Genomic DNA, 24057 nt, shown 5'->3' on the forward strand with positions numbered 1-24057 from the left:
CCAGTGTATCATTCTGGTGAATCTGTGCTGCACCTAATAAATGGACAATATATCATTCCTGAGCTGTTGTGCCCAGCATTAACTGTGGTTTAAATACAGCCACATTAAACAAGAGCATAACCTCAACACCTTTATATGTCAGCCTCCTTGAATTTCAATGTCATATTATATTCTCCCTCTTCATTTATTGTGGATATTTACACTGCATTTTAAAACTATTTCTTCCTGCATGTCTTTCAATGTCTTTGCTCTTACAATCTGCCGATCATCTTTATTTCCTAAATTGCAGCAGTGACTGCAGTTCAGATCTACGTCATTGGCTGTGGTACGGTTTGGCACATCCTGAGTTACTGAAAGGCGCTATGGAAATGTAAATTTTAGTTTCATTTTTTTAATCAAATTTCGAAATATATTTTTATGGGATCTGTGTCCTCAAAGGTAACACTTCCCTTCAACACAGAGCAATCGGTATTGAGTTATCAATCTGCGTTTTTACATGAAGTTCCACTAGTCAATTTCTAATTGTGCTCTCCATTTATATTACCACAGATCCGCTAACAACAACAGTGATATCGCTTGATCAACCGCCTGGGGTGTATGTTGTTGGAGAGACAGTCACCATTACCTGCACCGTGAATGGGGATAGTCGCGATAAAACCTTCTACTCTCAGAGAGATTATCAACAGCTATCCACCAATCAAATCATCACGAAGGGCAACATTGGAATATTCCAGGTTACTGGTACAAACCGAATGTCGATATGTAAAATCCTTCAACTATGCGAGTGGGCCTGTTGTTACAGTATATCCACAGCGAGAATCATTGAGTGTGTCCATTATAATAGTATCTCCACAGGTTGGGTCACCGAGAGTGTGTGGCAGTAAAGTATCTCCGCAGGGAGAGTCACTGAGTGGGTCTGGTATTGTAATATCACAAGCGGGAGTGCCATTGAGTGGGTCTTTAATTAAAGTATGTACGTAGGGAGACAGAGTGAGTGGGTCCATGTATTATATTATCTCACAGTAAGAGTCACTGAGTGGGCCTGTTGTTGTAGCATCTCCACAGGGAGAGTCACTTAATGGGTCTGTTATTGTAGTACCGCCACATTGAGAGTGACTGAGTGGGTATGTTGTGATAGTACCACCACATCATGGTGAGGCACATGAATGGGATGGTTGTTATAGAATCACCACAGGGCCACTGACTGCCTGGATCTGTTATTCTATTATCTTCACGGGCAGTCAGTAAGTGGGTCTGTTATTATGGTATCTGCACAGGGAGAGTAATTGTGTGAGACATTTATTATAGGATCTCCACGGGAGACTGACTGAGAGGGTCTCTTCTTATGGGGCCTCCACGGGGAGAGTCACCAAGTGCGTCTGTTATTAAAGTATCTCTGCATTGAAAGTTTCTGCGTCGTTCTATCATTACAGGTTCTCGACAGGGAACGTCATTGAATGACTCTGTTATTATAGTATCTCGACAATGAGAGTCACTGAGTGGATCTGTTATTATAGTATCTCCATGGCGAGAGTCACTGACTGAGGCTGTAATTATAGTATCTCCACAGGGAGAGTTACTGAGTGAATCTGTTATCAGAGCATCTCCACAGGGCGAGTGACTGAGTGGGTTTGTTATTATAGTATCGCCACAGGGAAATTCTCTGAGTGGATCTGCTATTTTAGTATCTACACAGGGAGAGTGTTTGAGTGAGTCTGTAATTATATTGTTTCCACTGGGTTTGTGACTAAGTGGGTCTGTTATTATAGCATTTTCACAGGGAGAGTCACTGATTGGGTCTGTTATTATAGTAACTGCACAGGGAGAGTGACTGAGTGGGTCTGTTATTATAGTATCTCCACAGGGAGAGTCACTGAGTGGGTCTGTTATTTTGGTATATCCACAGGGAAATTCTCTGACTGGATCTGTTATTTTAGTATCTACACAGGGAGTTACACTGAGTGGGTCCGTTATTAGCGTATCTCCACAGGGAAATTCTCTGAGTGGATCTGCTATTTTAGTATCTACAAAGGGAGAGTTACTGATTGGGGCTGTTATTGCAGTTTTGCCACAGGGAAATTCTCTGAGTGGATCTTCTCTTTTAGTATCTACACAGGGCGAGTGTTTGAGTGGGTTTGTTATTATAGTATCTCCACAAGGAAATTCTCTGAATGGGTCTGTTATTTTAGTATCTACACAGGGAGAGTGACTGAATGGGTTTGTTATTCTTATCTTTCCACAATGCCCGACTTTAGAGTGTGATGGAGGCGGGTTCAATTGAGGTAATCAAGAGGTAATTTGATTGTTCTGTGAAAAGGAACAAGGTACAGTGTTATGGGGAGAAGTTGGGGCAGTGGCACTAGGTTAATTGGTCGTTCGGTGTGCCAGCAAAGACACGATGGGTCGAATGGCCTCCTTCTGTACTGCCAAAATTCCGTGATTCTGTGACAGACTTTGCTTAACTGACGTGCACATCATTTTTCAAACATGGAGCACGAACTGGGGAATGTCCAGCACTGGGGTGCAGGTCACCCCAAAACTCAGGATTTACAGCTGGTCTTGTAAATGAGTGGCTGTGAGTTCAAATATCACTGGGGTTGAAAGCATTTTGTTCAGGTTTAAGTTCAACTTCAAAAAGCAAATCAGGTACTTTCAATTTCTAAATAGCTCGAAGGCCAACCCGGGAGAAAGAAGCTCCCTGCCTCTCAATCTCTCCATCTGTCACTATCTGCTCTGTCTCGCCCCTTCCCCCTCTCTCTATAACCAGAAAACGGAGATTGTACATAGAAACATACAAACATTTTCGCATAGTAGGAGGCCATTCAGCCCATAATGTCCGTGTTGGCTGAAACATTCTATTTAGCCTGCTCTCAACTTCCAGCTCTTGGCAATAATTGGCCAAAGATCCAGTGAGAAAGGAGCTGAGGATTTATATTTTTTACACTGTGAGTTGTTGTGATCTGCAATGCGCTACTTGAATGGCTGGTGGAAGCAGATTCAATGGAATTACACAAAAACAGGCCATTAGGCCCAGCTGGTCCATGCTGGTGTTAATGCCCCATTTGAGCTTCCTCCCACTCCTCTCCATCTCACCCCATCAACATATTCGTCTATACCCTTCTCCCTCTTGTGTTTATCCAGCTTCCCCTTAAATGTATCGGTACCATTCACCTGAAGCACTCCCTGTGTTAGTGAGTTCCACATTCTCAGCAATCTCTGGGGAAATAACTTTCTCCTGAATTGCTGATTTGAACAGCAAATTTCAAAAGGGAACTGGGTAAATAGTGAAAAGGAAAAATTTGCAGGTGTTTGGGGAAAGAGCAAAGGGGCTAGTGGGAGAAATTGGATTGGACGTCCAAAGGGCCAGCACAGGGAGGATGGGCTGAATGGCCTCCTTTTGTATTATACTATTCGTGGTTGTTTGGTGATGAAGGATTGTGAAGGTGTGTTTGGACCGCACCTTCTTCTTAAAAGCATTAAGCATTAAAATAGGGTTTTGCAGGGCAGGTGGTTTCATAGCTTGCAGGTTAGAGCACTGGACTTAGAAAGCAGAGTCCAGAAATTCACATTTCACTGCAACCTGATTTCAGTTGTTTTTGTTTCCAAAACCCGTGTTTATTGATCTCCTTAATCGCCGTGTTGAATAAAAATCTAACAATCTCAGTTTAGACATTTTCAGATGAGACCCAGCCTCACCAGCCCACCAATTGGCACAGGGAAAAGCAGATTACAAGGTTAAATGTGGGTGAGAAACAGTGGCGTGAGAGGCAGCAGTTTCACTTCCTGGGCCACTGGCATCAGTACTGAGGAAAGAGGTAGCTATTCCACTTGGACGGGCTTCACTTACACCGAGCTGGGACCAGTAACCTGGTGAAGCGAATAACTAGTACACTGGGTGAAAATCTTGGAACTCCCTCCCAAACAGCACTCTGGGTGTACCTACCCTGGATGGACTCCAGCGGTTCAAGAAGGTGGCTCACCACCATCTTCTTAATGACAATTAGATATGGGCATTAAATGCTAATCCTTGCTGGCGATGCCGACACAACTGCAGAATAGATGATTCAAAAAGAAAAATCCACATTCCACTTTCAGGAAGTAAAAAAGCAAAGAAAAAAGCTGAATGATGAGCTCATGGGAGATTCCTGTGCATCAAACAGGATCCGTCTCCATGCAGCACACCTTGTTCAAGTACTTTTGAAGATCTGAACAGCACCTCTGCTGCTACAAGCCGCACCCTCACTCCCCAACCCCGCCCAGTTAGTCCCGTGCCAATAACGAAGCTATTTGACTGGAGTGGCATCCGACAGTTCTCAATTAATGAATCCTGCAACGTTTACTTATTGTTCTTTCTTTCAATTGCTGGGGCAGGTCTGGGGCAGAGGGAGGAGCTGAGAGGGGTGTTATTGGAGGAATTGCACTAACCGGGGCTCATTTCACTGCCTGCGAGAGGGGGTGGGGGGGAGCGGGTGGGGAACTGAGTTGGGGATGAATATTCCACAGCTAGTACAGCAGTGCCAGAGGAGTTCGGGTTCGAACTACCTGCTCTCCGGGTAGATTATGCTCACAGGATGACCGACCAACATTTGGATGGATGAGAGAATTCAAGGCGTGCAAAGTGGATACTCGACATTGTGGGGGGCCGGTGTGTGTTGGTGGGGCTGCTGCACTCCAGTTGGCTGTTGAACTGGAGCGGTCTCGATTAATCACGTTTCTCTTCCCCAACTCGTTCGCACTCACTCTGTCTCTCCCCCTATCAGTGATTAGTTTTGTATTCAAGGATGACGTTCTGAGCTAGCCAAGGATCACTTTGTGATGGATGCTAACCTTTTGTATTTGTGCATTTGGTACCCCTTTGACTTGACTACTTTCTCTCAGTGGTTTCACATTCCGAGGTTCCTTATCTCATTCCAGGACAAATCCACACAGAAGCTGTTTCCGCTCTCAAGGTCTCACCCTCGTACTGCCAGTAAGCATTTTAAAACTTGACATAATCTCCCAGATTCCCTTTACCTTGACAGCTGGCCTGTACTGTGCCCTATTTTCTCAGTTTTCCACTTTACCATACTGCTAAGACAGTTCCTAATAAAGCAAAATGTTGGTTTATAATAGTAAGTCAATTGTCAGTTTACAATAACTAGAATTTAACAATGGATACTCTGATTAGTAGCTTTAAGTAACCTAATAATCTTACACAGATGAGTGACAGAGTGTTTTCAGTGCCTGATCGGCTGAGGCAGGGACAGATGTCGGAGGTGTTATGGAGGTGGAAGGAGGCATCATTTTTGATGGAGAAAACTCAGGTCAGAAGCTCTGGTCAGGGATGAATTAGGATCGTATTTTACAGAACTTCATATTCTGCCCAATGCAACAGCGAGTAATGGCGATGGAATCAATGACAAGAGTGTGGAGTTTCCGGTGAAGCCAAAGATGGAGGCTTCACTCTGCCCCATGTTTAATTGGAAGAAACTGGAGCTCATGGAAAACAGACTGTTAGAGTCTGATAACACAGAGGCAGTGGAGGATAGAGAAAGATGATGGAGAGCTGGACTTGGGTGTTGTCAGCATATATGTGGAAGCTCACTCCGTATCTGATGTCATCAGCGGGCAGTGCGCAGACGAGGAAGAGGAGGAAGCAAGAATAGAACGTTCAGGGACTCCTGAGGGAATAGTGCTGGTGTGGGAAGAGAGGCCATTGCTGAAGATGCTCCGGTTACAATCAGATCAGTAATATTGGAACCAGGTGGGAGCAGTCCTACTGAAATATTCCACTGCCAAAGATATGGGGAGATCACAGATGGGTTTGCTGCAGGTTTGGAGAAGTGGCTGGAGATGAGGCGTGGTGAGGACATGGCAGAATTTTAACGCAATGATAAGAATTATAAATGTAAATACTTAGAGGACTGGGACCCAACGTATGTCAGTTAGGCTGAAGGTATTGGGCGAGATGGACTTGGTGAGGGTTGGAAATGGAAACAGGGATTGACAGCGGTTGATCGTGATGGAAGGTGGAATTTGGGTGTCTGGTATTGAGTGAACTGGAGGTAAGGAGTCAGGAGTTGGCACAGTTGTAGTTTTCCCGGAGCCATTAACCACTGTGGAATAAATAGGTAAATATCTGCAGAGAAATAGCAGAGAGAATATTTTCTTTTATTCTTTCATGTGATGTGAGATCCGCTGACAAGATCAAGCATTCGTTGCCCTTGACATCCGGCTGGGCCGTTTCAGAGGGCAGTTAAGAGTCAGCCACATTGCTTGGGTCTGCAGCCACATGTAGGCCAGACAAACTAAGGATGTCAGATTTCCTTCCCTGAGAGGAATTAGCGAAACCAAATGGGTTTTTACAACAATCAATTATAGTTTCATGGCACCATGACAGAGACCAGCTTTCAATTGCGGACTTTTGCTAATTAATTTAACTCAATTTCCAGCAGCTGTCATGCTGGTATTGGAACCCCGCTCACCAGGCCATTGGGCTGGACCTGTGTTTTACTAGCCCAGTGATATTATTACTATGCGACTGCCTTCCTAATGGACATGGACAATGTCTGCTCCCTAATATCACCTACAGTTGTTTCTCAACTGTAACCCTGAACGTGGTCCCAAATCAGAGACTTAATATTCACATGCTAACTGTGAAAAGGCAGGAACAGAGTGAAACGGGATTGTTATTGTCCCTGTATTCAGTGTCGACTGCAGACAGATCAGTTACATTTACAAAAGAAACGCCAGAAGTGAACAAGTTCAATACAATAATATGAAAAATGTAAATGACGCCACTTATAATTGTATCCCCGGCCAGTATGAGTACAGATTTCAGGTTTATTCCCGTTAGAGGTCTTGCTAAGAAAATGCCATTGGCATTGAAATGATTGTGTTTTATGCAGCACATTATTTACATCAGAGTTAAAGCTGCTGATGTAATGTCTTTTTTCAGGTGAATCTAACTAATAACAATGATCAGGAGTATCAGTGTTGACTTATCCCCTGTATAAATCAGGACTCATTGGAATAGATCAGCTCCGAGTGCCTGCTGGAGCTGTGGGTTCCAGGGTAAGAGTAGTCTCTGCTTCTCACAGAAATGAGATATGCATTAATGTATCAGATAGCAATCATTTACTATCCGGTTCTTGCAGCAATTGGAGTTCCTGGTAAGCCAGTATCTTAGCTGTTAATGGTGCAAATCAGTGTTAACTGTGCTGCTGTACTCGGTATTATTTCTCACTGTGTGTGCTGCATAGCCACTTGTTCTTTTCCAGCAATTTATTGATGGAAACTCCTCATTGTCAACGATTTCATTCTTACAGGAGTCGTATTCTCTCTTAAATGATATTGTTTTAAGTAACGCTGGAATTGTTACGGGATTATTCTGTATATTGAATGTATTTGAATCGGGTGTCTCGATTAGGATCAAGAATCAGACCATCAGGAGCTTTTAACATGATGTGGATATCACTGGCCTGGAATATTTTAAAGTTTTTTTTCAATGAATGATAATGAGGTATCTCATGGTCTCTGTGTTACAAGGGGACAGTACAATGTCCTCCCTCTCCAATAACATGGCTCAGTTTAACTGGGATTTCAATGTATCTATTCGTTATCACTGTTATCAAATATTATGTCATTCTGTGTGTGTCTGACGCTGCTTCAGATGTCTGGCTACTGAACTGAATTTGCGACTGATACTTTCACATCCCCTTCTCTGCTTCACTGTGAATCCTTCACTGTCACTGGACTAAATTGTCAAATAGAAAGAAAAGGAGCAGGGAGAACGAAACTGCGGGAAAGAGATAAGCAGAAGGAAAGAGAAAGAGAAAGAAGCAGCAGAATAAGTTATTCCCTATCATCAAGTTCTGGAATGTCCAGAAACATTAGTCGGCGAAACTGTGTGTTGAAGTAGTCAGTGATCAGATTGTGTTCGTTTTCCTGTTGGACTTCATCCTCGGTGCTGATTTCTGTCAGGTCCTCATTTTGTTTAGCAGAAAGTTCCTATTCCTTACTTCATGACTGAAAAAATAGAATAGAATCAGTTCTTCACCAATGGTAATTCATTATTGAAATACTGCATTTTAAAAACTCTGTGACTGCTGAATTCAATCAAAAGCGAGGCTGATATCAGAAATATATTTAAATTTATATGTAATAGCCTGTACAAACTAAATATATTGACTATATTGTATAAACAATGACCTGTTCTTCAACAGCAATAACCACAGGGATTATTGCTTGAATGTATTCATTGAGTTGTATTACTGGGATCAATAGATTAGATTTCCTATAACACTCTGCTGCAGTCTCTCCCTGCGAATCTCAGCCTCTCCTTTCACTGGATTGAATCCTCAGTCTCCTTATCTATTCCTTCAGTTTATCCACTGTGCCAAACCATCTGCTCCCATCACCCCTCCAGCTCCAAAATGTCCTTTTCATTCTCTCGCTCCCAATCTCACTAACTGGCTCCACCAACAGCTGCCTCGTCCAACCTTATATGAATACAGGAACATAGGATCAGGAGAAGGCCATTCAGCCCATCAAGCCTGCTCTGCCATTCACAGTCATGGCTGATACTCCAACTCAGCTATGCATGCAGCTCTCCCCTAATTCTTCCCAACCACCAGTCTGGAGACAAATTCCCATTTTGCCCATTGGATTGCATCACTGTAAAACCCCTTTCTCATTTCCCCACTGGCACTGCATCCTCACTCAGTAATTCCAGTAGATCTGGTGCTGACTTTATTCACTTTCTGCATCAATTTCCCAATTCATTATTAATAATTGTGTTTTCAAACATTTCACTGTGGTAAAGCACTGCCGAGGTCACTGAATCGGTTTCCACTGCTCGAAGCAGCAACAATGCTGGAAGTTTGAACCCAGATCCTGTCAAACCGCTGCTTTGTCTCCAGGTCTGATCAGTAATTTCTCAGCTTCCTTTTCTCTCTCTTCCAGTTAACTTGGTGGCGATTTTGATTCTGTCCCGAGAAAAGTGCGGTCTCTCAAAATGTATCACTGTCTATCTGGTGGGAATGGCAGTGGCTGGTCATTATCGCTGATCCTATATTGACTTGGATTGCTTTAATCTATTTCCCAGATTCATTCCTGAGAATTAATCCTGTGTGTTCTCTCGTTTTCGATCTGCTTTCTGCATCCACGGTTGTTTCTGTTTGGCTCTCAGTCGCTTTCACCTTTGATCGATTTGTGGCCATTTGTTGTGAGAATCTCAAAACAAAATATTGCAGCGAGAAAGCGGCGGGTGTGGTTGTTGGAACAATGAGTGTTTTGGGCAGTTTGGCGTCTGTCCCCTGGCATTTTACACAGGAGGAAGATTACATTATTGATAATGTTCCCATGGATTGTGTCCATAAATTGAGCTTCCTTCCTTTCCCCAATTGGGGGCATTTGAATTGTTGCACTACATTTTAACCCCTTGTGTCCCGGTCTCTGTCAATTTGGTGCTCAATGTTCTGACTGTCAGACGGATTTTATTCACGAGTAAAGTCCGCAGGTGATTCCGGGGACAAAGCAATGGAGAAAATCACAAGGACCCAGAGGTGGAGGGAGAATCGCAGAAAATCAATTATTTTACTCTTCAGTATATCCAGCAGTTGTATACTGCGATGTGTGACCTGGGTTGTGTATAAAAGTTATAGGCGAATTGCAGATATTCAGTATTATTCCTCCTACACCGACCCTCCATTGACACCGATCAAAGATCAGAGATGCTGCAACTTCTCAGTTCCTGCACCAACACATGCATTTACGCTGTGACCCACACTAAATTCAGACAGGAGCTGAGGAAGGCGGTGAAATACCCTCTCAATCTCATTATTAAATTAGTGAAATCATAGAAAGAGGTGAAGAGTTTCAAACACTGGAAATAAATCCAATTTCAGATTTTATTCCCTGAACACCCCACAGTAGAGAAAGCAGATATTATATTCGCAGCACTGAACCCTGAAATGATTGTATATCTGATTCTGAGATTATATTTTATTGATAATCTGACCTATTGGGTGGGCCTTGCTCTGCAGAAGATTTATGAATTGTTTCTAAAAGGGCGCAACATTGCAAAGCTCAGCTGGATTCAACTAAACCCACCCTGGGCCAAGAGCAAAATGGACAACGCTGCAAATCACACTGATTGTGATTTGGTGAGAGGGGCAGAAACTGCATTGAGACAGGGACACCAGCAGGTGGAGATGGTGAGCGGGGACAGTACCTGCAGTGAGACAGGGACACCAGCAGATGAAACGGTGAAAGGGTAAGAAGCTACAGTTAAACAGGGACATCAGCAGATGGAGATGGTGAAAGGGGGCAGTAACCGCAGTGAGACAAGTATACCAGCAGCTGGAGATGGTGAGAGGGGGGCAGAAACTGTAGTGAGTCAGGGACATCAGCAGATGGAGATGCTGAGAAGGGGCAGTAGCTGCAATGAGTCAGGGACACCAGCAGATGGAGATGGTGAGAGTGTACAGTAACTGCAGTTATTCAGGGACACCAGAAAATGGAAATTGTGAGAGTGGACAGTAACTGTGCCATTGCTGATGGAAGATTCTGTGTTACTGAGAGATTGAAAGTTCCCAAAATATTTGAGGTATTTACTTTCTGTAAATGTGAGATGCTTAATAAAAGAACGTCAATGCAATTTGTGTTAAATGACTGTTTTAGAAGAACAGAGAACATAGAACAGTACAGCACAGTACAGGCCGTTCGGCAGACTATGTTGTGCCGAAACTTTAATCTACTCTAAGATCAAACTAACCACATACCCTTCATTCTACTATCATCCATGCACCTATCCAAGAGTCGCTTAAATGCCCCTAACGTATCTGCTTCTACTACCACCGCTGGCAGCGCATTCCACGCACCCACCACTCTTTGTGTAAAGAACCTACCTCTGACATCTCCCCGAAACCTTCCTCCAATCACCTTAAAATTATGCCCCCTGGTGATAGCCCTTTCCACCCTGGAACCAGGTATCTGACTATCCACTCTATCTATGCCTCTCATCATCTTGTACCCCTCTATCAAGTCACCTCTCATCCTTTTTCGCTCCAATGGGAAAAACCTTAGCTCCCTCAATTTTTCTTCGTAGGACATGCCCTCCAGTCCAAGCAGTATCCTGCTAAATCTCCTTTGTACCCTCTCTAAAGCTTCCTCATCCTTCCTATAATGAGGCGACCAGAACTGAACACAATATTCCAAGGGTGGTCGAACCAGGGACTTACAGAGCTGCAGCATAACCTCGCGGCTCTTAAAATCAATCCCCCTGTTAATGAAAGCCGACACACCATACGCCTTCTTAACAACCCTATCAACTTGGGTGGCAACTTTGAGCGATCTGTGGACATGGACCCCAAGATCCCTCTGTTCCTCCACGCTACCAATTATCCTGTTATTAAGCCTGTATTCCACATTCAAATTTGACATTCCAAAATGAATCACTTCACAATTTTCCAGGTTAAACTCCATCTGCCACTTCTCAGCCCAGCTCTGCATCCTGTCAATGTCCCGTTGCAACCTACAACAGCCTTCCACACTACCCACAACTCCAGCAATCTTCGTGTCATCGGCAAACTTACTAACCCAGCCTTCCACTTCCTCATCCAAGTCGTTTATAAAAATCACAAAGAGCAGAGGTCCCAGATAAGATCCCTATGGAACACCACTGGTCACCGAGCTCCAGGCTGAATACTTTCCATCTACTACCACCCTCTGACTTCTATGGGCCACCCAATTTTGTATCCAGACAGCCAACTTTCCCTGAATCCCATGCCTCCTTACTTTCTGAATGAGCCTCCACTGGGGAAGCTTATCAAACGCCTTGCTAAAATCCATATGCACCACATCCACAGCTCTTCCTTCATCAATGCGTTTTGTCACATCTTCAAAGAATTCAATAAGTCTTGTGAGGCATGACCTGCCCCTCACAAAGCCATGCTGACTGTCTCTAATCAAACCATGCCTTTCCAAATAATCATAAATCCTGTCTCTAAGAATCCTCTCCAATAATTTGTCCACTACCGACGTAAGACTGACTGGTCCATAATTCCCAGGATTATCCCGATTCCCTTTCTTGAACAAGGGAACAACTTTTGCCATCCTCCTATCATCCGGTACTACGCCAGTGGACAGTGAAGACGCAAAGATCATTGCCAAAGGAGCAGCAATCTCTTCCCTCGATTCCCGTAATATCCTTGGGTATATCCCGTCGGGCCCCGGGGACTTATCTGTCCTTATACCATTCAAAACATCCAGCACATTCTCACTCTTAACCTCAACCTGTTCGAGCATATCAGCCTGTTCCACGCTGTCCTCACAAACGACCAGGTCCCTCTCACGAGAGAATACGGACGCAAAGTATTCGGTTAGGACCTCCCCTATCGCCTCCAACTCCAGGCACAAGTTCCCTCCACTATCCCTGATCGGCCCTACCCTCACTCTGGCCATCCTCTTGTTCCTCACATAAGTGTAGAACGTCTTGGGATTTTCCTTAATCCTATCCGCCAAGACTTTTTCCCCTTCTCGCTCTCCTAAGTCCATTCTTCAGTTCCTTCCTGGCTACCTTGTAACTCTCTAGATCCCTGTCTGAACCTTGCTTCCTCAAACTTAAGTAAGCTTCCTTCTTCCTCTTGACTAGCTGTTCACATATCTTGTCAGCCAAGGTTCCTTCACCCTACCATCCCTTCCCTGCCTCATCGGGACAAACCTATGCAGCAGTTACAGCAAGTGCTCCTTAAACAACCTCCACATTTCTGTCGTGCATTTCCCTGATAACATCTGTTCCCAATTTATGCTCCCCAGTTCCTGCCTGAGAGCATTGTAATTCCCCCTCCCCTATTTAAATATTTCCCCATCCCGTCTGCTCCTGTCCCTCTCCATGACTATAGTAAAGTTAAGGGAGCTGTGATCACTATCACCGAAATGCTCTCCCACCAAGAGATCTGCCGCCTGGCCTGGTTTGTTGCCAAGCACCAAGTCCAACATAGTCTCCCCTCTACTCGGCCTATCTACATATTGAGTCAGGAAACGTTCCTGGACACACCTGATAAAAACTGCTCCATCCAAACTATTTGCAATAAGGAGGTTCCAATCAATATTAGGGAAGTTGAAGTCACCCATGACAACAACCGTGTTACTTCTGTACCTTTCCAAAATCTGCCTCCCAATCTGTTCCTCCATGTCTCTGTTGTTATTGGTGGGTCAATAGAAAACTCCCAACAAAGTGACTGCTCCTTTCCTGTTTCTGACTTCCACCAATAATAACACAGTGGACAAACCCTCCTCGACGACCTCCCTTTCTGCAGCTGTGATACTATCCCTGATTAACAATGCCACTCCCCCACTTCTTTTACGTCCCTCCCTTTTCCCTTTGAAACATCTAAACCCTGGAACATCCAACATCCATTCCTGCCCCTGTCATAAACACGTCTCCGTAATGGCCACAACATCGTAGCTCCAAGTACTGATCCGTGCTCAAAGTTAATCACCCTTATTCCTGACACTTCTTGCGTTAGAATAGACACAATTCAACCCATCATACGACCTGTTCAACAGCTACCCCATCTAGTGATCCATGGCTCCGGTTCCCATGTGAACTGTGTGAGCACTTGTAACATTGAACTGGATCCTGTTTGGAACAGATACCGACTTAATCCCCCCACCCACTTCCCGTGAACAGTCCTACATATTAACCCTCCAAGAACAGACTGGAGATGTCTCCCCCAACCCTTTTTACAAACCTGGAGAAGACCCCCTCCAATTTTAAACCTGGAGAAGCCCCCATCCCATTTTAAACCTGGGGAAGCGGCTCTCCCAGTATCAGCCTGGAGACGACCTCCTCCCAGTTTTAACGTTACCTAATTCCCTCTGTGAATATCGCCTTCTAGTTCTCCCCTGCCCCCACGTAAACACCCTCCCTTTCTAAATGCCACCACCCCCGCCAGGAAAAGACCCACTCTATTTATTCCCACTCTGTGTCATCTTCCCTGTGAACAGCCCGCCCTATGTAACTCCCATCCCAGTGAACAACCCCCTCTGTAATTCTAACTTCCATCACTTCCCTGGGTGTGGCTCCATCTCCCAACAGTCCTTAATTCATTTTCATTCATGTCCGGATAAGCCACTGGAATTCTATCAAATGGATCCCAGACCCCAGGATACTATCACTCGCGTCCATCCAAACACAGGACCGGTCACAGATCAAGGACCCACAGAGTAGAACTGGCAGTCTGAGCTTTAGCGCACAGCAAGATCCCAGATCCAGACACATCCCTCCCTACAGAATGATGGTTCACCTGTTCCCCCAATCACCCATCCCCTCCCCCCAGCATCAGGGAATCACACACACTAGTTGGCATAGGGACAAGAGGAGACCATTCAGCCCTTTGAACCTGTCCCACCAATATTAGATCATGGCTGATCTGTCCCTTCCCCGATTGAGCCACAAGAAGGTAGGCAGAGGCAGTTAGGGTGTAGAAACACAGAGAGGGAAGAAACACTGGGCTGGACTCCCCAGACAGAGGGATGGAGACAAAGAAAGCAGAGATCCTGGGATTAGGACAGAACTGAGTGAGGGAGAGAGAAATAAGTGAAGAGGCAGATGGAGAATGATAAAGAGGCAGGGAGTCAGAAATTAGTGAGAGAAACTGAGAGCAGAGAGCAGAAATACTGAGATGGATAGAGAGATGGAGAAGGACACAAAAAGAGCTGGAGGTGTAGAGCGAGAGTTCAGCAGCGATGTCGATAATGAGAAAGATCCCGGGCAAAGAGAGATATTGCAAGGCAGAAATATGTAGAGGGGCAGATATATAAAGTAAGATGTAGATTCAGAATAGAGAGGGTGTCTCGGAAAGGAGATGCAGAGATGGACAGATTCAGTGATTTGGAACTGAGTCAGAGAGAATTGGACTTTTAGGGACAGATAAAGATGCAGAGAATCGCAGAAAAAGAATGAAAAGTGAAACTTGTGAAACTCACAAGACAGTCAGAGATAGAGAGGAAGTTGTGAAATGGAGAGTTCAAGGAAGATGAAAAGAAACAAAGGTATGAACACAAAGGAAGATGTAGTCAAGAAGTTGCAGCAAGAGATAGAGAGAAGTAAATCTACGGCATTACATCTACTGTTCTGAACCAGCGCTTCCCAATCTATTTGCTTCAGAGGCCCATCCAACCCCCTCCCTTGTGGTAAAAAGCAACCCCTAAAACTCAAAATCAAAATACTGTGTATGCTGGAAATCTGAAATAAAAACCATGCTGGAAATACTGAGCATTTCCCGATCTTTGTATTTATTTCAGCCCCGAAAACACAGTTTTCTTTTTCGGATCTAAAAATGAATTAGACAATATCAGATATGTATTTAAAATTATTTTCCGCACTAGTTAATGCTCGTTTCTGAGAATTCCATGTGCTAAAAGATTCTCACTCTGCAACATCAAAGCTGCAGCTTCTGAAAAGATTACCCTTGGGAATAGGAGACATAAAGTTGATTAAACGAAAGCAAAACAATTGTGAACATAAATAAAACACAACAAAAGCTCTTCCTCTCACTCACTGACATAAAACAATCTCTCAGTTATTCCTCATCTTACAAACACATCCCCCGATACACAGCCAGAGAATGGGAAGCAATTGGAGATGTGTGAGACAGGGTTTTAGGAGCTGCGTACATGCCCAATTGTCCTGTTAATACAGGTAACAGAGCCAGCTCTGTGCACAGACATAACAAGGAGCTGCTTCCAAACAACCTGCAAACTTTTCACTCCAAACCCCATTGTGGACAACATTGCTTCAATTTAGATAGACATTTGCAGCAATCAGCTCCATTCTGTTCCCAGGCACTGTGACATTCTCTCTTTATCTGAGATGAATGTGCATGCACTTAATCACTGCCCCAGCATTTATTTTAACTAAGAATTAAGACACCCTCAAGGCTGGGAGACGTGGTTGTGCAGGGGGTGGGGGGATGGTGGGTGGGAGATTCTCTACAGGTGCTGGGATCTTTGCAGTAACTAAACACTGCAGACTCCCCCCCTCCCCCGACCCACCCCAGCCTGTGTGTCCCCTTTGTGTTTGCACTGTTAGTTCCAGCAATCCCCCTCTCTCTCTTTCTCTCTCAATCTCCCTCCATGTCTCTGTGTGTCTCTCTACATCTGTTTCTGCCTCATTGTAAAAACACTCAAACACTGTTGACCCAATCCACATTCCGGTCCCTGAAAATCTGAATTCAAATGGCCCCGCGGTGTTACATTTCACTGCCAAATTCATCCCGAAGCTTAAAACATCAGCACTATTCGAGAATGATATTCTTGATTCACAGAAGCAATTTAAATGCAATGAATTAATTTTTAAAGTGGCCCTTACTGTTGCAATGTTGGAAATGCCGTAGGCCATTTGCACCTGGAGACAGATGCGGCAAAAGGCGGATTTGGGAGGAATCGCATCCTGAGGGGGACCAGCAAAGGAGAGAGCGGGGCTCGAGGCCCTTAGCTACCTGAGGACCAGAGTATTAAGGACTTTAGATTGTAGTCTGTAGTGTTTGGAGTAAGTGGTTAGCACTGCAGCCTCATAGCTCCAGCTACCCGGGTTCAATTCTGGGTACTGCCTGTGTGGAGTTTGCAAGTTCTCCCTGTGTCTGCGTGGGTTTCCTCCCACATGCCAAAGACTTGCAGGTTGATAGGTTAATTGGCCATTATAAATTGCCCCTAGTATAGGTAGTTGGTAGGGAAATATAGGGACAGGTGGGGATGTGGTAGGAATATGGGATTAGTGCAGGATTAGTATAAATGGGTGGTTGATGGTCGGCACAGACTCGGTGGGCCGAAGGGCCTGTTTCAGTGCTGCGTCTCTGAACTAAAATAAAGGGAATAACTAAAGGTAAGTCATGGCAGGAGAGCTCGCACCTGTGATATGCTCCTACGACGCTTGCAGTGTCCCTGACGACGATATGCACAGGAATTGCATCCACCTGCAGCTACTGGCTGCCCGCATTACAGAGCTGGAGCTGAAGGGGGATTCACTGTGGAGCATCTGCGATGCTGACATCGCCGTGGATAGCATGATTAGCGAGGTGGTCACACCGCAGGCAAATGCAGCAAAGGCAGAAAGGGAATGGGTGACCACCAGGCAGGTAGTACAGGAGTTACCTGTGGCCACCTCCCTCTCTAACCGACAAGAGTGAGCGGATGTGGTGGACAAGACAATCACATTTGAAAGGATAGCTCTGATCCCAATTCCTGGCTCTTTGTGAGCGGTGATAATCAGCAGAAGTGATTTGTTCAACAGTACAATGGTTGCTTGGAAGGTTATCCTTATTTTAACCCTCATAAAGCGGGCTGAATCTATCAGGCTGCCCCGGTCCCGAGGATATGAAGCAATGTCTGAGCAGCGAGGATGTGAAGTAGCGTCTGGACCCAGAGGTGTGAACTGGTTTCTGGAATACAAGAATGTAAACTACTGTTGGTCGCCTAGGTTGTGACACTGCGCCTTGGCTCCGAGGATACGATCAAGATTTATAGGCCAAGAAATTGTGAAGCACTGTCTGAGCCCCGAGGATGGGACACAGTGTCTGGGGACGGAGGGTGTCAGCTGGTTTCTTGTTCAGTTTCAGTGACCCTTCGGCAAATGTCTGAGAAACTGAGAGTTTGCACTGTGTGAACCCAGACTTTTTCATTCCATTTATGAACAAGGGGTCTTTAAAGAGACAACTGGTGCCCCGTCCTTTTCCTTGCAATTTCCATCACGCAGGCCCGCATCTGATCCTCGACCACAGCAAGCCACAGTGGCTCAGTTCCACTGTTAAACTGTGCTCTGAGGCCAAGGTCCGAATGAGCCTCGGACTCAGGGGCTGCAAAACTGTGACACATCCAATTATGAGGACTTTTCTGCTTTGAGCAAACAGAGTAAGACAGCAAAGTAACTAATAAACAAATACAGCCCACCACCCCGCCCCCATTATGGTTTGCGGAATAATGGGACTCGGATGCAAGATTCTTACACGTGTTGGAAAAATGAAAAAAAAAGCTATCCTGTAATACAGTAACGATGAGGGTTAAATTCAAAACAATGCGTGCAGAGGTCAATGGATTCGCGGTCCCACTACTTTAAACGGTCAGCCAAGTCATAAATCCCGTTGGCATGTGGTCGCATGGCCTAGTGATTTAAGGTTCTGGATTTTATTTCCAGCCCCATTAGGGACGTGGGCTCGAATCCCACTACTGCCCCGGTTTTGTGAGGCAGCCTCAAAAACTTGTGAAAAACAAATGAAGCATTTCTTGAACTGTGTTTCATCAAAAGTGTTCATATTTCGCGAAAAATAAAAGCTGAAATTTCAGGAAATACTCAGCAGTTCAGGGAGCATCTGTGGCTTTTTGTGCAGTTAACATTTCAGGTCTCTGACCTTCTGAAGAAACGTCACAGGTCTGGAACGTTAACTCTGCTTCTCAGAACGACATACAGACACATGAATTAGGAGCAGGAGTAGGCCACTCGGCCCATCGAGCCTGCCCACCATTCAATTTGTTAATTGCTGTACTAATTACTCCCCATTTCCCAATATCCCCGATAGTTTTTCACCCACTTTCTTATCTTGTATGTCTCTATTAAGTCACCTCTTCTCCTCCTTCTCTCCAACGAAAACAACCTCAAGTCCCTCAGCCTTTCCTCGTAAGACCCTCCCTCCATACCAGGCAACATCCTTGTAAATCTCCACTGCACCTTTTCCAAAGCTTCCACATCCTTCCTATAATGCGGTGACCAGAACTGCACGCAATACTCCAGGTGCGGCCGCACCAGAGTTCTGTACAGCTACAGCATGACCTCGTGGCTCCTAAACTCGATCCCTCTACTTATAAAAGCTAACACACAATATTACTTCTTCACAGCTCTATTAACCTGGGTGGCAACTTTCAGGGATTTATGTACCTGGACACCAGGATCTCTCTGCTCATCTACACTACCAAGAATCTTCCCCTTAGCCCAGTATTCTGCAATCCTGTTACTCCTTCCGAAGTGAATCACCTCACACCTTTCTGCATGAAACTCCATTTGCCATCTCTCAGCCCAGCTCTGCAGCCTATCTACGTCCCTCTGTAACTTGCAACATCCTTCGGCACTATCCACTTTCTTGAGAATTTTTTTTAATCACTGGGTTAATGCACTCTGTACTTCTCTTTTCCATTCGGGGCATCACACATTAGAATGCAGAAAAGTTTTAGACAATGGGACTAGTTCTGCATTACTTCAGGTATTTTGAAAAAAAAAGTTGATGACAATGTTCGCCTTTATGCAGAGAACAACAACAAAGAACAAAGAACAGTACAGCACAGGAACAGACCATTTGGCCCACCAAGCCTGCGCCAATCTTGATGCCTGCCTAAACTAAAACCTCCTGGGCCCATATCCCTCCATTCACTTCCTATTCATATATTTGTCAAGATGTCTCTTAAACGTCGCTATGGTATCTGCTTCCACCACCTCCCCTGGCAACAAGTTCCAGCACTCACCACCCTCTTTGTAAAAAAACGTGCCTCTCACATCCCCTCTCAGCTGTGCCCCTCGCACCTTAAACCTATGTCCCCTAGTAACTGACTCTTCCACCCTGGGAAAAAGCTTCTGACTATCCACTATGTCCATGCTGCTCATAACTTTGTAAACCTCTCTAATGTCGCCCCTCCATCTCCGTCGTTCCAGTGAAAACAATCCGAGTTTTTCCAACCTCTCCTCATAGCTAATGCCCTCCAGACCAGGCAACATCCTGGTAGACCTCCTCTCTACCCTCTCTAAAGCCTCCACTTCCTTCTGGTAGTGTGTCGACCAGAATTGCACGCAATATTCTAAGTGTGCCTAACTAAGGTTCTGGACAGCTGCAACATGACTTGCCAATTATTATACTCTATGCCCCGACCGATGAAGGCAAGCATGCTGTATGCTTCCTTGACTACCTTATCCACCTGCGCTGCCACTTTCAGTGACCTGTGGACCTGTACGCCCAGATCTCTCTGCCTGCCAATACACCTAAGGGTTCTGCCATTTACTGTATACCTGACACCTGCATTAGACCTTCCAAAATGCTTTACCTCTCATTTGTCCGGAATAAACTCCATCTGACATTTCGCCGCCCAAGTCTCGAACCGATCTATATCCTGCTGTATCCTCTGACAATCCTCATCATTATCCGTAACTCCACCAACCTTGTGTCGCCCGCAAACTTACTAATCAGACCAGCTACATTTTCCTCCAAATCATTCTTAAATACTACAAACAGCAAAGGTCCCAGCACTGATCCCTGCGGAACACCACTAGTCACATCCCTCCATTCAGAAAAACACCCAAACACTGTTACCTTCTGTCTTCTATGACCGAGCCAGTTCTGTATCCACCTCTGATCCTGTATAAATTCACCTTTTGCACCAATCTGCCATGCGGGACCTTGTCAAAGACTTTACTAAAGTCCATATAGAAAACATCCACCGCCCTTCCCTCATCAATCATCTCCGGAACGTCCTCAGAAAACTCAATCAAATTGTTAGACACGACCTCCCCTTCACAAAACCTTGCTGTCTCTCGCTAATAAGTTCGTTTGTTTGCGAATGCCAGTAAATCCTGTCCCGAATAATCCTCTCGAATAGTTTCCCTGCCACTGACGTAAGGCTCACCGGCCTATAATTTCCGAGCTATTCCTTGCCACCCTTCTTAAACAAAGGAACAACATTGGCTATTCTCCAGTCCTCTGGGACCTCAAAGTGTAGCCAATAAGGATGCAAATATTTCTGTCAAGGACCCAGCAATTTCCTCCCTTGCCTCCCTCAGTATTCGAGGGTACATCCCATCAGGCCCTGGGGACTTATCTACCTTAATGCTTTGCAAGACACCCAACACCTCCTCCTTTTTGACAATGAGATGACTGAGACTATCTGCACTCCCTTCCCTCGGCCCATCATCCACCAAGTCCTTCGCTTTGGTGAATACTGATGCAAAGTACACATTTAGCACCTCGCCCATTTCCTCGGGTTCCACACATAGATTCCCATCTCTGCCCTTCAGTGGGTCAACCCTCTCCCTGGTTACCCTCTTGCTCTTCATATATGTATAAAAAGCCTTGGGACTTTCCTTAATCCTGTTTGCCAATGACTTTTCATGACCCCTTTTAGCCCTCCTAACTCCTTGCTTAAGTTCCTTCCTACTGTCTTTATATTCCTCAAGTGCATCATCTGTTCATAGCCTTCCAGCCCTTACAAATGCTTCCTTTTCGACGAGGCTCACTATATCCCGTGTTATCCAAGCTTCCCGAAACTTGCCAAACTTGTCTTTCTTCCTCATAGGAACATGCTGGTCCTGGATTCTAATCAGCTGACGTTTGAAAGACTCCCACATGTCAGATGCTGATTTACCCTCAAACAGCCGCCCAATCTAAATTCTTCAGTTACTGCCTAATATTGTAATAATTATACTTCCCCCAATTTAGCATCTTCACCCGAGGACTACTCTTATCCTTATCCACAAGTACCTTAAAACTTATGGAATTATGGTCACTGCTCCCGAAATGCTCCCCCACAGAAACGTCGACCACCTGTCCGGGCTCATTCCCCAATGCCAGGTCCAGAATGGCCCCATCCCTCGTTGGACTATCTATATACTGTTTCAAGATGCCCTCCTGGATGCTCCTCACAAATTCTGCCCCATCCAATCCCCTGGTACTAAGTGAGTCCCAGTCAATATAGGGGAAGTTAAAATCATCCACCACCACAACCCTGTTACCTTGACAGCTTTCCATAATCTGTCTACATATCTGCTCCTCTACCTCCTGCTGGCTGTTGGGAGGCCTGTAGTAAACCCCCAACATCGTGACTGCACCCTTCCTATTCCTGGGCTCCACCCATATTGCCTCGCTGCATGACCCCTCTGAGGTATCCTCCCGCAGTACAGCTGTGATATTCTCCTTCACCAGCAATGCAACTCCCCAACCCCTTTCACATCCCCCTCTATCCCGACTGAAGCTTCTAAAGCCTGGAACATTTCGCTGCCAATCCTGCCCTTCCCTCAACCAAGTCTCTGCAATAGCAACAACATCATATTTCCAAGTACTAATCCAAGCTCGATGTTCATCTGCCTTACCTGTTATACTTCTCGTATTGAAACAAATGCACTTCAGACCACCAGTCCCTCTGTGCTCAGCAACATCTCCCTGCCTGCTCTTCCTCTTAGTCCTACTGGCCTTAATTACTATGTCCTCCTCATTTACTTCACTAGTTGTCCTACTGCTCTGGTTCCCACCACCTGCTACCCGAGTTTAAACCCTCCCGAGTGATGCTAGCAAAACTTGCAGCCAGGCTATTAGTGCCCTTCCACTTTAGATGCAACCCGTCCTTCTTGTACAGGTCTCATCTGTCCCTGAAGAGAGCCCAATGGTCCAGATATCGGAAACCCTCCCTTCCAAACCAGCTGCTCAGCCACGTGTTTAGCTGCACTATCTTCCTATCTCTAGCCTCACTGGCACGTGGCACAGGGAGTAATCCAGAGATTACAACGCTCGAGGTCCTGTTTTTTAACTTACTACCTAACGCCCTAAAATACCCCTGCCGGACCTCATCACGCTTCCTGCCTATGTCATTGGTACCGATGTGTACCACAACCTCTGGCTGTTCATCCTCTCCCTTCAGAAAGCCCCCTGTCCGTTCAGAGACATCCTTGACCCTGGCACCAGGGAGGCAACATACCATCGTGGAGTCTATTTCACGTCCACAAGAAGCGCCTATCTGTGCCCCTGACTACAGAGTCCCCAATAACTATTGTTCTTCTGCGCGTTGTCTCTCCCTGCTGAACAACAGTGCCAGCCGTGGTGCCACTGCTCTGGCTGCTGCTCTTTTCCCCTGATAGGCCATCCCCCCCAACAGTATCCAAATGGCATACTAGTTAGAGAGGGGGATGGCCACAGGGGATTCCTGCACTGACTGCCTGCCTTTTCTAGCAGTCACCCATATATCTGCCTGCACCTTGGGTGTAACCACTTCTCTAAAACTCCTGTCTATGACACTTTCTGCCCACTTGCATGCTCCGAAGTGCATCCAGTTGCCGCTCCAACTGATCCATGCGGTCTGTGAGGAGCTGCAACTGGGTACACTTCCTGCAGATGTAGTCGCCCGGAACGCTGGAAACATCTCGGACTTCCCGCATCTCACAGGTGAAGCACTTCACCCCTCTAACTGACATTTCTAGCACTAATTAGTTAATTAATATAAAATAAATAATTACTTATTAAATCCTTGCTAAATTCTGATACACTTAACTATGTGGTCCCTAGTGCTCGATTTCTAAAATTAATACTAAATGCTAACTAAATACAGTAATCCCCTCCCTCTGGTTTAGTTACTCTACTTATTAATTAGTTAATTAGTGTTTTAATCAATTTTGATCAGTTTTATTTTCAAATTCGGTACAGATTCCCTGCCAGTCAATCAGGTCACAGCTTTCATGTGACGTCACTTTTTCAATTTTTTTCCCCCACCCGAGGTAACTTACTGGTCTGGAACTCCGCTCTCCGAGTCTGCTCCGAGAATCCCCCAGCTAAGTTTTTTTATACTTACCGTTCTGGAACTCCACCCTTCGAGTCCTTCGAGCCTGGGTCAAGAGGAGATCTGCGAGTGATTTTCAAGGTCAGGAATCGTTTTTATAGAGGAATCCCTTTCATGGAAAAAGGGAGGATAATCAAAGAAAGCAGAGTTAAGACGATTGGCAGAGGAATCGGGAGCTACATGGAGAAACTATATTTGAACAGTGAATTATTATGCTGTTGAATGCACTGCCCGAAAGCTTGCTAGTTTCAGTTTGCATAAAACACTCAAAAGAAAATTATATAAACACTTCAAAAGAAACAAAATACAATGTCAAGGGGAAACAACAGAGAATGGGAATTAATTGAGTATCTCTTGCAAAGAGACAGCACCGGCTTTATGCATTTGATATGTGTTGTATTCACTACATTTTTCAGTGCCGCTCATTGTTTTTGTCCAGTACATCTCATTCCGTCCATATCTGCCTTACTTCACAGCACCATATGTCCTGCT

This window comes from Heterodontus francisci, unplaced genomic scaffold, assembly GCF_036365525.1.
Source record: "Heterodontus francisci isolate sHetFra1 unplaced genomic scaffold, sHetFra1.hap1 HAP1_SCAFFOLD_436, whole genome shotgun sequence".
Lineage (NCBI taxonomy): Eukaryota > Metazoa > Chordata > Chondrichthyes > Heterodontiformes > Heterodontidae > Heterodontus > Heterodontus francisci.